This window comes from Dreissena polymorpha, chromosome 13, assembly GCF_020536995.1.
Source record: "Dreissena polymorpha isolate Duluth1 chromosome 13, UMN_Dpol_1.0, whole genome shotgun sequence".
In the NCBI taxonomy this organism is placed as follows: Eukaryota; Metazoa; Mollusca; class Bivalvia; order Myida; family Dreissenidae; genus Dreissena; species Dreissena polymorpha.
This window is the reverse complement of record NC_068367.1, coordinates 46,345,472-46,361,019: the sequence shown is the minus strand read 5'-3', so window position 1 is coordinate 46,361,019 and position 15,548 is coordinate 46,345,472. Positions and strand designations below refer to the sequence as shown.

At 34.7% G+C, this 15,548-nt stretch overlaps 1 protein-coding gene across 3 annotated transcripts in view; it reads left to right on the top strand.

The window, feature by feature from the left end:
• The first annotated feature begins 1,129 nt into the window (after positions 1-1,129).
• Positions 1,130-15,548, top strand: part of LOC127854988 (polypeptide N-acetylgalactosaminyltransferase 5-like) — a 137,664-nt gene continuing 123,245 nt past the window's right edge. For 2 of the 3 annotated variants that reach the window (XM_052390208.1, XM_052390203.1), the window contains exon 1: positions 1,130-1,187. The gene's annotated coding sequence lies outside the window, so the exon portion shown is untranslated. Of the gene's footprint in view, positions 1,188-1,326; positions 1,468-15,548 lie in introns of those variants that run through there. The other variant, XM_052390204.1, reaches the window with a different exon arrangement.

The window sequence follows — 15,548 nt, the reverse complement described above, 5'->3', positions numbered from 1 at the left end:
TTTTAAAAAAAGTAACACTCAACGAGGCTCGACCCACTGACCCCTTGAGCCATCGAGCAAAAGTCTACCGCTCTATCCACTAGACCATCCGCTCTCATACCATTTTAAACTTTATATATGCAATCTCCGTAGTATCAAAAAATACAACGACAACAGAATTCTCAAAATTATTCAATCGTTTCGCGTTGCAACGCTTTATAATTGTCAGGTTTTTAACTCGTCAAAAGATGCACATAATGGATATTTTAGAGCATGGTTAATGTTCAGTATTACTGTTTCCTCACAAATATCATAACTTCAAGGAAAATTTGCGAATCTGAAACATTTTTTTTTCAATGTTGTCAATTTACCAAGGCGTGAAAAGGCTTCTTTAAAACGGCAAATGGTGATTTCCCAAAAAAAATCTGAGTATTGCGGTCATATAGATGCCGAACTATAGCTCGAATGGGTCATTGTCGGCTCGGGTACTAAGTAAATGTACCACGGATACCCTTAAGTATACTTGAATGTACCCCAGGTACGGAAAATATACTAAAACGTTACTAGCAACTTTAGACTGTACCCGAGTTTTATTCTCGCCTAATAGCCGATGTCTTAAAACGCGCTACGCAATAGGTAATAAAATCTCTTTGAACAAAACCTGCCTCAACATTCTTTTTTAAGTATGTTATGAGTTTGGATAATATAGAGCTATTAAAAATATTTGAGCGTATATGAAAATTATTCATTTGAAAAAAGCCAACAACGACCAATTTAGCGTTGGAATCCGTGGGTACGTTTTAGTAAATTTTCCGTTCCCGGGGTACATTTAAGTATACATAAGAGTACCCGGGGTACAGTTAAGTTGTACCCGAGCCGACAATGACCAATTGAGCTTAACTTTAGTATGTAGATTCACTAGCTGCGATTGCACCTTTTCAACCTTTGTTTTGATTGTGTAGGTCCCTGCACTTCGAAAAAAATCCGTTTATTTTCTTTTGCGTGTAGCTTTTTTCATTGATTATAAATTAGATTTCCGTAAGTCACATTTTCGGACTACATTTTTCAGACTCTGCAACCGGGATCCAGACATTATTTCTGATCATTTAAATAAAATCTTTGGGTTAATATTGGAAAACAATAACAACACATTTACCGGTGAAGACATAGAGTCTGCCTCGTGCAATCTGTTCGATTTCCTCGAAATTGTGAGTTCTTAGATCAATAATGTTGCTATTGTAAACGAAACGTTGCTATGTGCGGTATCGCGCGTACGTTATAGAACGCCTCTGAATTTCACTTCACTTTTTATGCTTATTTAACGGAATGTTTTGTATGTTTTGATATTAATGACGTGGTATACAAGTGTGAGACTGAGACTCGGTGAGAGATAACATGTCAGCTTGTGACATGTCAAGAAATGTGGCATTTATTTTATTAATCGAGTAATTGCATCAAAAAGTGGTGCATTCACAAAGAAAATTCAAGGTATTTTTAGAAAATGGGTATAACAATTACTGTCTGTATTATTGTTGTGGTATATAAACCAACACATTGACCTGAAAATCCGATAAAAGAGGCAATATTTTAGTTGGCATCTTTATTCTCATGGTATTGCTATTTTCCAGGCAGCCGTCTTCTTTTCAATGTCAACATCAAGCATATCTTTTATATATGTTAAGCAATTCATTAGAAATAATTATTTTTATTGGAATAAAATCAACTGATACAAATTTTAGCAACATGTCTTGAAAACTTTCCTACCAACTATCATTCATATCCATTAAATTGACCCTGTTTTCACATATGTCTACAGAAGTTGATATCAAAAAAGATTGGAATTTTTGTTTTGTTAATAAAATGGTTAGAATCAAATACAAACATGCCATAATTTTTCAGACCAATTCCGGGACATTGAGTTAAATTGTCCGGGACTTTGGCCGATTTTCCGGAACATGTATAAAATGTAGCGATATTTATAGACATATGCATTTTTGGTACGTTTTTTTGTTTGTTTTGCATCATTAATTGCAGAAGTTCGAAAGCCTATCCAAAATACACTTGATCTATTAACGTCAAATTAAACATTACTACTTCCGTTACTAGATACAAGCCACGTGTTTTCAGTGTAAGCTCTAAACATAGATGGTGACATCACTGCGTTATTGTTATTAAGACCGGTGTGTAACGCGTAGTTGTTGATACGCCTTTATTCATTTATAACATTTATATAATAAACAAGAAATATCTTTAAAAAAGATATACGGGGTTGATAGTTCAATGAATGAGATCAAGGATAGCGAATGTATTTTTCTGTGCAGTTCTTAGCTGCATCATACGCAGTACGGGATGTTACGCGGAGTTTTGCGGCTTATTAAGCATGTATTAAGCAAGAGCGCGATGATTCTCGATACTGTTAATAATCGAATCAAATAGCAATGCCCGACAAACCACTTAGACAGGTTTGAAGAACGCGAGTATACATATTTAAAATATGTACGGATTCTTCGCGTGTGGCCGGTTGACTCATACGTTTTAATTTCACTTCCATTCTTTTTTTGGTTTTCTGTTTTGTATCTATAGTTTTATGACCAGCAATATGTAATAATGTAAAATATTTATTTAAAAAAATACATTATTACGTATTGCTTGTCATAAACCTATAGTTACGAAACAGAAAACCAAAAGAAGAATGGAAGTGAAATTTAAACATATGAGTCAACCGGCCACTAGCGAAGTATCCGTACATATTTTAAATATTTATACGCGCGTTCTTCGAACAAACCTGTTTTAGTGGTTCGTCGGGTATTGCTATTTGATTCGATTATTAACAGTATCGAGAATCATCGCGCTCATGCTTAATACATTAGTCAATATAGTGGAATAATTCTTTTTAAATTAATTAAAAATAATATTTATCATAGCATTGTTGGAAACAAATTAAGAATCTATTATTGACATACCATAATAATATCGCTGAATATCTTCATTTAACATCTTTCTGGTCTATAGAAAATTCCAATTCACCTAGTTCACGGATAGCGTCTATATCATATTATTGCGATTCTTTTACTAGCTGCGAACTCAGGTCAGCACATAAGCGTATTCGAAGACGCAGCTATGACCTTTAAATAAACCACACACTAACCGCAAACTGACCCGTGATATCTCGCGGGTTGAGATGCAATGCATTAAAGTGAGGCCACGCTTCCACTGCTCTTTATACTTTTACATGTTAACATGTTGACAGGAATATGGAAGTCAGTACTAAATATGAGAAAATAGCCTTTAAGTATAAACCCTGTTGCCTCTGAAAATAAAAGGTGAACGTACAAACTGTATTGATGTCGAGATTGAGTGTAAAACTGTTCTATCTATTAAGCCTTTTCATTGGAGATAAAAATGTTTCATGCTGAACACGCAGTAAAACAGTTTTACAAAGACGGGGACATGTTTCCAATGTTCCGATTGAATGCTCATATCGGCCTATGAGATAAATGAAGTCTATTCATTCTGAACTAGCCGCGGGAAGTTTTATTTGAATTTTATTGGACAGTTACAAAGATCAGGTAAGGTGAAAAGCTGGCGTATACAGCTTGGCCGAAAAATACAACAATACAGTGAACAACTATTCTTTGCCCTTACGCAGCGGGAAATAATGACGTAGTAGATTAAAGTCAATTAAGAACCACATTAAACAATGCCGCCTTTTCGGTTTGACTGCGAACGTGAGACAATCGATATGATAACTGGACCCCTGTTAATTGATCGATTTTGACACGTAGCGTAGTCTTCCTATTCGGGTAGGCATTGTCATGGAGACGCTGCAGATATACACAGATTCGAGGTGCAGTTAAGCCTAAGATAAGGTACATGTATATATGGATTTTGTAAATTCCGGGACATTTGACAGATTTCTGGAACAGCGAGACAAGTTCTTCATTTCCGGGACTGTCCCGGACAATCCGGGACGTATGGCATGTATGATCAAATAATTTTTGGGTGAACACTAGTGTTTTTTTATTTAAAACAATTTTATTGAATTGCAAACAATTTACTATGAAAAGGTTAAAATATTTTCTTATCTTTTAAAAAAACATTTTGGTTAGTTGCATTTGCCTTTACTATGTGTTTCAGGTGTAACAATCGTTTGAAAGCATATCTGTTTCAAGCTCTTGGACCCAAGAGATGCTTTTTTATATACTGGGCTGTAAACTTATTTTAAGTGAATGATGACACTTTTTCTACATTTACATGATGAATCATACAACAATGTTGCCAATGAAATACTGCTCATAGCTATTTAATGAAAGCCATCAATAGTGCTCTTATATACATAAAATGTGCAAATTATAGATACGCATATTTAGTTTCTGGGCCAATGACAGCTGTAAAATTACCATCTTCCTATCTCTTTCATAAACTTAGTTACCTCATGTCCCCGTGGACACTTCTATTTCCTTGTAATGATATTGGCCATACCAAGTAGCCAATAATAATCATATTGGGAGACCAAATTGGCAAAAATGTGGGTCTACAAGTAAGAAAAGCCTATATGTAATTGTCTGTGGTTGTTTCTTTACTTTGCTGATATGTTAGCTCACATTTCACCAGTTTCTGGTCCTTACTTACTTCTACCAAAGATCTTGTTTCATGTTTCAGTTACAATTGAATTTTATCACTTAAAAATAGACTTACAGATTAAGATCAATAAGTGACTGACATTAAGAGACATGTTAAGAATATCAAGGTGATTAATAAACTTATTGAAGGTTATAAGTTAAATTAGTTGTTGCTGGTGTTAAGTATTCTTATTTATCTTTGTAATTTCTGTTATAAAATATGCCTTGTGTACTGCCTTAATACAAGGGGGAATGTAATTATGTGTTGTGCTGCCTTAAATTGGTATTGAAAATATTCATTATGTTTTCTATAAATTTGTATCGTAAATATGCTTTGTGGTTTCAAAAATGGGTTATGTAAAAATTATGCTTTGTGGTGCCTATAAATTTAAATATAACATGATTGGTGTTTACTGGTAAAATCCTTTTTATTTTTAAGAAATACTTAAATTTTAAGTTTGAAATACTTCCAACAAGGATTTTGTTGTGGACATGTAAAATATGATTTGGAGAATTTGCATTAGTCATTTTCTGATGTGCTTGTCTTAAATTCTTGGATTTAATCAACAAAAATTAATGTCCAGAGAGTAACCATGATTTTACAGTAAGTCTCTGGAAAGCGATATATCAATAATGCTAAATATTTTGAAATAATTTCAGAAATTTTAGTACATATATCTCAGTGTGTTTTTTTCGTTCAAAATCAGGTCTGGTATTCGGCCCCATTCCCAATTGAAAAAAGTACATATTTTTCCCAAATGGGAGCTAAACATTCCCAATTGAAGATTTAAAAAATATATATATTTTTTTTTTAGATTTCAACATCATGTCCATCTTCCATCCAGCGATATCAGTTCAACCATATTAAAAATTATACTTAAAACACTTCTATTCTCAATTTTAAGCATTTTTTAGCAAAACAGCAACAGCACTTATAATTTCCCAATTTTAGTCAAAACACTGCTAACGTTCCCAATGCTAAAGGGACCCGGCCCCGTGCCAAAAATGGTGAAAAAAACACTGTATCTTTTTTACATGACATTTATAGTCCAAGTATATATAGGCAAATGAATCGTTCTTCAGAAATATTTCTGTATCACTGGTATTTTATGTTAATTAAGCTTGTAAAAGATTTTTTACAGCCAGCAAAAATTAGGCAATATTAGAATTATATTGTGACTTATTACTGCAAAGAGTTATAAAGAGTATCAATGTCAGCATTATCAGCAAGCTTCCGATGCAATAACTGCATTACTAACTGATGGAAGGTGCTTTTATTGCACAGAAATGGATTTGGAGATTCATTATTCGAAAGCAATGTAGAAATAATGTAACTTTAATTGTGTAAAAACATACAGTCCAACCTGTCAATAAAGACCACTCAAGGGATTTGGTCGTTGTGGTCTTTGTTCACAGGTGGTCTTTATTCGCAGGGTCGATCGAAACTTTACAAAATATGCTAGTAGTTTTTTAACAGGTACCTTATCTATACATGTATATGTGCTCTATTGTTTAAATGTTTGAATACTTATGCATGTATAATGAAATAAAGGATTGAAAACACAGTTTTGTTTTACATTAGTATATTTATTACATGTTGTATTTCTATTCCCTAATGTTTTTATTATTTATTTAATTTATCATACATAATAAATAACTATTGACATACATGTATACAATGTACGTACATGTACATGTAATTCTACAAAGAACAAAGTACAAAATACACATAACATAGCAAACATTTATACATGAAATACATGAATCACTACTACACAACCAGTAAAGTTGACAATAATGGACAATAAATGACATCTGATATTTATATAAGACTGAAAACATCCAAGAATAAGATTCCAGACAGATACTCAACGTACCAGTAGAAACAACAAAACACAATAAGCACTACGACCCCCGTCCCCCTCCACTCACATACATGCCATATGTCCCGATCTCGGTGGGACAGTCCCGCTTTTGGGCCCTTTGTCCCGCCGTCCCACCATGAGACGATTTGTCCCGACATTCGTAAAAAACGATGTAAGGTGTATAGGTTCCCAATAAAATTCGCTATTCAAGCTCTGTTTCGCTAACACTTACCACCGCTAATCCCTTTATTGCCCCCAATTAACAATCCGATTCTACTTATCGTGTGTACCAGTGTTGTTTATGACACCTTATCAGCGATTTATCGGCTAATTATTGATTTCATCAGGCATTCACACCATGGTGGTCTTCAAGATAGTGGTCGCTTATTGCTATCGATAGTTTTATTATATTGAAATAAATGTTGAAAATGTGTTTATTTTGTATTTGTTTGAAACGGTTTAGAAAACAATTGTTTTGTAAAATTAACGCTACGTAATAAATGAGTCTTACATTCAATGTTTAGTTCCAATATAGCGGGATATTCCGAATGTGCAATATCGCAACAAACAGTCCAATAAGTGATACCCATCCTGTCTAGTGTAATTGTAATAAAAACAACGAGGTGCTATGCATGACAGTTTGACCTTACTCCAATTAAGCTAAAAACAACGAGGTGCTATGCATGACAGTTTGCCCCTACTCCAATTAAGCCGTGACAATTGACAAGTAACAAACTGCGCATGGACACATTCTTAAAAAAACATCGCAACAAACAGTAAAAGTGGTACCCATCTTGTCTTGTGTTATTGTAATAAAAACAACGTGTTGTTATTCATGACAGTTTGACACTACCCCAATACAGCGCCTGACAATTCACAATTCAGTTTAATCTGTGTATATAAGAAGAAAACAAAGTACGGAAATGTGTACGGCCGCGCATTCCGTGTGTAACTGATGTAACTGTTCGGTAGATAGTGTACTGTAACCCGTACTTTCAGTCAACTGGGTAGCCTCCCCTGCGTTAATGTTTGCCATTGAAATTAATATAATGAGTATTGTTGTCGTAATGTTCTAGATTTTGTACTCTTAAACAGATGAATATTATCTTCGTTGTTTGCTATTGTCTTATTTAATAAAACTGTTATTGTTATGTTTTAGATTTCATACTTCATATCAGATGTTTTATGTCTTGAATAAAAGTATAAAGAGTTTTTGTTAGTACTATACTGACTATAGTAAAGGTGGAATGATAGATCGTTTTAGGTGTCCTGCTTTTTGGTCAAATGTCCCGACAATTTTTTTATGGAATGTCCTGCTTTGGACCTACAAAATTATGGCATGTATGTCCACTCAAGACACACACAAAATCAAAACACTCACTTAAAAAACAACTTATTTTAATCTGCTTGACACTAGACACTGCTAACAAATTAATGATCTTAACGCGTTCTTCCAACGTCAAGAACATACGCTTGGAAGCCATGATGGTTAACTTGAACTGACAATTTACTTTTCTATAATCTATGAACGTCTTATTACGGAGAAATTTAAGAAGAGAATGACTATCAAAATGTTTGTCTTTAATAGGCATCGTAAATGATATGAAACTGTAAATTTCCTTAATGAGTTTATGAAACCCCAAATTTGTCTTTGATATTTTCGGCAATTAGTACATTAATCCCAAGTCACTTAAATACAAAGGCAAATTTTTACACTTTTGACAAACTGTCAAATGCATAAAAGAAGCAGGCGACTACCAATTAGCAATGCATGTTAAATAAACAAACAACTGCTATCGAGTGCAATAAACTGTCACTTGCCAATATCTCCATAGCAACTGACGAGTCCACTGGTAAGATGTGTATCACGTGACTAACCAGCGTCCTGGCGGCCATTTTGTTTTTTGAAAGTTGCGAAATCGTTGATGTTTATGATTGCAGTGGTCGTTGTAAGCTATCAAAATGGAGATTTGGGAATGTAAAAGGGTGGTCGTTGGTCTTTGTTCACAGGTGGGCTTTATTCGCAGGTTCAATATATAGTGAAATCGTTCGGGAGGAAATCGGTGTGGTCGTTATTGACTGTTGGTCGCTATTAACAGGCGGTCGCTCGGGCAGGTTGGACTGTATTTTATTGAATTTACATGTAAATGATATGGATGTAACATGTTCAAACAATGATTAATTTAAATACTCATTTTATTTGTGTTCACATTTGCCATAAGCCATTCAATCATTGTAAATTGCAGTGATCAAGGAAGCTTGAATAAATGTCACTAGCATAATGGTGGCTCAGCCAAATTCCAAAATGCATTGTTCTTGTATACATGTAATAAATGTAACTTTTTATGCCCCCGGTAGGGTGACATATAGCAGTTGAACTGTCCGTCAGTCAGTATGTCAGTGTGTATGTCAGTCTGTCCATCCGTCCGAAAAAAAACTTTAACGTTGGCCATAACTTTTGCATTATTGAAGGTAGAAATTGATAATTGGCATGCATGTGTATCTCATGAAGCTGCACATTTTGAGTGGTAGAAATTCAAGGTCAAAGTCATCCTTCAAGGTCAAAGGTAAAAAAAATAAATAAAAAAAATTCAAAGCTGCGTTCTCATAAAGCTGCACATTTTGAGTGGTGGAAGTTCAAGGTCAAAGGTCAACAAATTTTTTTTTTTAAATTATTTCAAAGCGGCACAATAGGGGGCATTGTGTTTCTGAGGAACACATCTCTTGTCAATTTTTTTAATCACTCAGACACACATTTTTATGTATTATGTATAAGTTGCAAACATTGCTATTAATTAAGCATTCATGTTACTGGCATGTCAGTGATAGAGAAAATTGTCTTTTTTAAAGTTCAAATTACTGATTTATAGTAAATTTATATATCTAAAAGGGACTTGTTAGTAGAGTGTCGAAATGACATTTTTTCAATTTTTTTTCACATATTAAAAAAAAACTAATGGGGCAAAAAGAGTTCCTGACTTTTTACCGGAAGTTCTGTATTGTTTAAATTAGGAAAGTATCATTTATTTAATTGTAATGTTCTTCAAATAATTGACACTTTTTACTGGAAGTGAGAGGAAATAGTTGAGAACCACGCATCCACCGCTAAGGCCTTGTGAGAAATTTGGTTCGAGCTGTAATGTATGAAAAGGTCTTATATCATATGAATAGCGTTCTGAGAAAACTGGGCATAATGCATGTGCGTAAAGTGTCGTCCCAGATTAGCCTGTGCAGTCTGCACAACACTTTCCGCTTTAATGGTATTTTTCATTTAAAGGAAGTCCCTTTTTATCGAAAATCTAGTAAAAGGGGAAAGTTTCGTCCCTGATTAGCCTGTGTGGACTTATCTGAGACAACACTTTACTATGCACATGCATTATGCCCAGTTTTATCAGAACAAGACACATATGAATCCAGTGGATGCACAGGCTGTCTGCTATCAAGTCACGCAAGGTTTTTTGGTCTTGTTAGCAGACAGTGTAGCTCCTGATATGAGTGTGCATTTGCGCAGACTGGGCTGGAGCTGCCTTGGCTGCATATACTATTCCACGTGATGCCTATCATTAAATAGATCACTTAATTTTAAGTAAACTTGTCAATTCTGACAACATTACTTACGAGTCTGTCATACTTTATGATGCATTTATAATGGATTGGGTTTAAGGAATATTTGTAGCTGAGGTCCAAATAAAATATTCAACATCTTAACACCTGAGACAATGGCTTTCCTAAATAAAGAAACACTTGATGGTAATGGCTTTGAAAGGTCATGCAAAAGTGTCATAACTTTAATCCAAAGTACCCTCAGAGTAAAGCTTGTTTCCACCAGTCAGTAAAATCTATTATGTAAGAAGTAAAAAAATTTGATAGATTGGTCTCGCATCATTTTGATGAATTGGCATCGTCTAATTGAAGGCTTATTAATAATGCAACACAACTGTACATAGTAAGTTTAGATACAGAAATAGCTCTCTCACAGGTTCAAATCAATGAACCTAAAGATAAAATGAATAGTGTTCTCTCAGGGGATGTTTTAAATGTATTGTATACCATGAACACTGCTAAGAGAATACTTAATAGTTACTTATTGTCATTGAAAATGGAAATGAAATAACACAGATGTGCCCAAGGAATCTATCTCTACTGTAGAATAAGGAGATAATTTCATTTTTTTCTCATCATGACTTTGAAAAACACAGATGTTCTTTAAAAGGCTGCAGTCTTTACTTTACTATAAGAAGAAAAGTTTTGAAAAACACAGATGTTCTTAAGGCTGCAGTATTTACTTTACTATAAAAAGAAAAGGTCAACTAGCTTGATCATAACTTTGAACTTGTCCATTGTAGGAATGTTTTTCAAGCAGTATAGGTGAAAGGTTTGTGACAGAATTCTGCACATCTAGGTGACAACGAGTGTTCAATAGAGACCAAAAAACACCATTCACAGTTTGATCTAATGGTACTTTTAACCCTTTGCATGCTGGGTAATTTGTCTTCTGCTAAAATGTCGTCTGCGGAATTTCTAAAATTAGCATTTTCTTCGATTTTTTCCAAAGAATACTTTCAGAATAGCAAACAGTTTGGATCCTGATGAGACGCCACGTTCTGTGGCGTCTCATCTGGATCCAAACTGTTTGCAAAGGCCTTTAAAATCCGGTTCCAGCGCTTTAAGGGTTAACTATTTAGATAAAGCCCCTGTTATTAAGTGAAGGGAGTATACTGGAAGCACAATGAAGGTCTGCCTGTCCATATAAAGACTTGTATAGCAAAATAACTAAACAATTATTTCCTCTTATTCTCAAGGCCCAATTGTTTAATCCTTTAGCACTTAGATACACATTTATACGCATTTGTTATCCCTTAGAAAGTTACATTTAATCAAAGACCTTTCTTACTAGATTCAAGTTTTTATGCTCCCCGAAATAAAATTTCGGCGAAGCATATAGTTGCCAGTTTGTCCTTTCCATACTTCCTTACTTACTTCCGTCACACTTTTGCTCCCGTTTCTCATAGCGCCTTCAATATTTTACCAATCGCTTTCATATTTGGCATGTAGGTACCTTGCATGGACCTCTACCTTTTGATGAGGTTTGAGGTCACTGGGGTCAAGGTCACCGAGGCTAATAATAGACTTCCTTCTGTCACACTTTTGCTACCGTTCCTCATAGCGCCTTCAATACTTTACCAATCGCTTTCATATTTGGCATGTAGGTACCTTGCATGGACCTCTACCTTTTCATGAGGTTTGAGGTCACTGGGGTCAAGGTCACCGAGGCTAATATATTTTTTTAGGTTTTTATTAAAACATACATTGACAAAGCGCATCATCGGGACGCATCCATCAGTTTCACTGATATTCTTGTTTTTTAAGGCTTCATCTCATTGGAGAACCATCCTTTCAGAGGCTGAATGAAAGTAATTTTTACCCATACTTAGCATAAACTGCATTATGTGGATTCAAATTAATATTGTTATAATTGAGTATAACATCATGATCATTGATTTTATTATGCTCCCCCAAAAATCTTTTGGGGAGAGCATATAGTCGCCGCTTTCTCTGTCTGTGCGTGTGTCCCTCCGTCCATGCACAATTTTTGTCCGGGCTATTTCTCAGCAACTAATGACCAGAATTCAATGAAACTTTATGGGAAGCTTCACTACCAAGAGGAGATGTGCATCTTATCAGCGGGTTCTGGTCAGATGATTTTTCACAGAGTTATGGCCCTTTGAAATTTTCTATAAAAAATTATTGTCACTACTGTGCCCTCAAGACATTTCCTTTTATCTGAATATATAGTGCAATATTGTGACAAAAAAAACTTTGGAGAGCATCACCCGTATCCGACGGTTTCTTGTTAAACTAGCATTGTACAACACTTAAATTTAAGACATTTAATGGTGTCGTCTTTGTTATTGATGTTTTTTTTGGTTTCAAATTTACATGACAATATCAAAATGACACTTGCAGGTCTGTAAATCCTCCTTCCAATTGAGATTTGTATTTGTTGATCTGTAGATCACTAGCTGTAATTTCCTGTCCATTATTCATGTTTTTATGACTGAGGACAATCAATGTGGTAATGTTCAGAATTAAATTTAAACATGACTATGAAATATTTTTTTAAGAAGTTAAACTTTGTTTTTGAATAAAATATAAACTAATTGCCTAATGACTTTTTCTGCTTTTTGTGCTCCCGAAGGGTGGCATATAGTTTTTTAACTGTCCGTCAGTCCTTCCGTCTGTGACTGTCTGTCTGTCCGTCAGTCCGTCCGTCCGTCTGTCCGTCCAAAAACTTTAACATTGGTCATGACTTTTGCAAAATTGAAGATAGCAACTTGGTATTTGGTATGCATGTGTATATCATGGAGCACCACATTTGAGTGGTGAAAGGTCAAGGTAATCCTTCAAGGTCAAAGGTCAAATATGTGGCTTCAAAGCGGCTCAGAAGGGGGCATTGTGTTTCGGACAAACACATCTCTTGTTTTATTTTAAATCATGCTTTCAGATTTAATTTGTTACAAGTAATATTATTGCCATGGTATAACTAAACTGATTAGAATTAAAATCAATAATGCAGATTAGAATTTCAGTTGAGTTTATTTATGGTTAGCCAAGCGGAAAACTGATAATGTTACTTCAGAGAAAAACTTTCACACCATGCTGCACATCTATGCTATTAATTATTATTATGACTTTGTGATTTGATGACATTATCTTTTTGGTGTATGTTCATATGGTTCATAATGACGCAATCTGGTTCAGATGATGTTCCTTGTAGTACAATATTGGTTGTTGACAAATTATTTTTGCCATTGACTTATTGCTATTGTATCCTCTTGTATCTCAATAAATAATCCGTCTATCCATCCATCCATCCATCCATCCATCCATCCATCCATCCATCCATCCATCCATCTATCTCTCCATGGATTGATTTTGGATGAGGTAACATAGTCACCATTGTTTACATAAAGTTATACTACTTTTGGGGTTAAGAAAATCATGACAAAAGCACAGACGTGTCAACTCATAAAAGTTTGATTGTTGTTGTTAAGTTCCTTACCCATAATACCTTCAGATGACAACTAATAAGAACTAAAGAATAAAGAGGCCACATTTCATGCCGGCTGTCATTCTTTGGCATCCAATGCCTTTTATAGCCTGATTTTTTCTTTCCTGAATAGCAGACCGGTCTTTTGTTCACCAAAGCTCCTTAGCAGCCTCATTCTCACAGGAACATTCAAGATTGAAACCATGGATTAAAGTTGTTCTCGAACGCTGGGATAAAGTTTTATTCAAGTATGGGAAATTGGATTTCCTAACGGAATATTAAAGAGGATATCAGATTTAAGAAAGGTCTATAAAAGTTCTCCAATTGGTAGACAATAGAGTGCTGATATGATACGCTCGGGAATAGTTGTATTACTACAGTATTATTACTTGATAAGACATTATATTTATGGTTATTTTAGATGAATATATTTAGAATTATGAGATTGTTTTCTGGCAGTGCTGAATATCAAGTGTCATGTTTGCTCTGGGACATGTTTTAAAACGGGAATCTTTGGGTATATTTGTGATGTGAATCATTTAAAGTATTTTTTGTTGAGCTCAAAGTTATTTCAGTCCCTGTGGTTAACCCTTTACTTCTCAGATACGCACAGCGAGTTACTCTTGTATTATGCTGTTTGCACATAGCCACTTTCACTTTGCTTCCAAGTGGGAAAAGGTTAAACACCTTTCTTTTTGCTATTCTTGTACCTTTTTATGTTTTTGCATACAGGATATTTGTAGTACAATATACTTATTTTCCAGAAATATTCACATGGTTATACATGCATGAAGGATTGAAATGCACTGTGCATTATGGATATTTGTTCAATGAAATCATTATTCCAGCTCTTTGCATTAATTGGTGACAAAAATTGTTTTATCTTGCAACTTTTTTTTCTATTAACAAGCCATTTTCTATGTCAGGCCAAAGTTCATTTTCATTAACTGTGTGTCATGATATTATATAATCAAGTTGGGTAAAAGCCAAGCAAGCTTAACCCTTTCCCACTCATAAGCAAAGTGAAAATGGCTATGTGCAAACAGCATAAAACCAGAACAGCTGGGAGTAAGTCGTAGCCAGTTCAAGATTTATGCTGTTTGCTGCTCATCAGTATCTAAGGGTTAGTGATGAAGCCTTTGAAACTTGAATCTAGTAAGAAAGGTCTTTACCGTAATTACTGTATTTTTTCGGACACTCTAAGTTTTCGGACTACCCTTTTTTTAGCAAAAATAATTATTTTTCGTGACTCTTAATTTTCGTACACACAAGTTTTTGTCCATAATTAATGTCTCTAAGTTTTCGGACAGTATATTTTACAGCGCTATTTTACCAAATTTCGGTCCTGTTTTCGATATATAATGACACTTCGATCATGGGGTTTTACAACCAGATTAACATCATAAAACATCATGCCTCAGAAGGCAATGGACCATTACATTGGCGTTATTGGGTAAATAACCTTGTCAACCGGTATTAAACAATGGTCTCGCCCGATAGCATAAGTGTTATGACAATTACCAGGGGTAGTGCCAATTAACAGTTCAATTATCTACCGCAATGGTACTACCCCTTCTCAGTAAAATAACTGTGACAAATACCAAACGCTTCAAAGTGTGATGCACCCTATTGCAAGTTTTACGAACAATGGAAGGTGTTCCAACAACTATCGGAAATGAACAAACAAAGAATTCATAGTTTGATTTTTTTATTGCGTTAATTACAGGTTCATACTAGCGAGTAACGGTGCATCACATGCTCATCTTTGAACTCGTTGGTCAAAGTACAACCTTGTAGTAACTTTCTGTCAAATAAATTAAGCATTCAAAATTAGTTAAAATGCAGTGCAAACATATATAACTGTATTTTATACTATACGGCATGGTTTGTTACAAGCTTGTGCTATAACCGGTAGTCGCTGATACAATTGACGCTATTTTCAGACACTTCAATTTTTGACTCTAAGTTTTCGGACACCTGTATTTTGTGAATATTTATCGTATCTAAGTTTTCTGACACAATTTTTTTTAA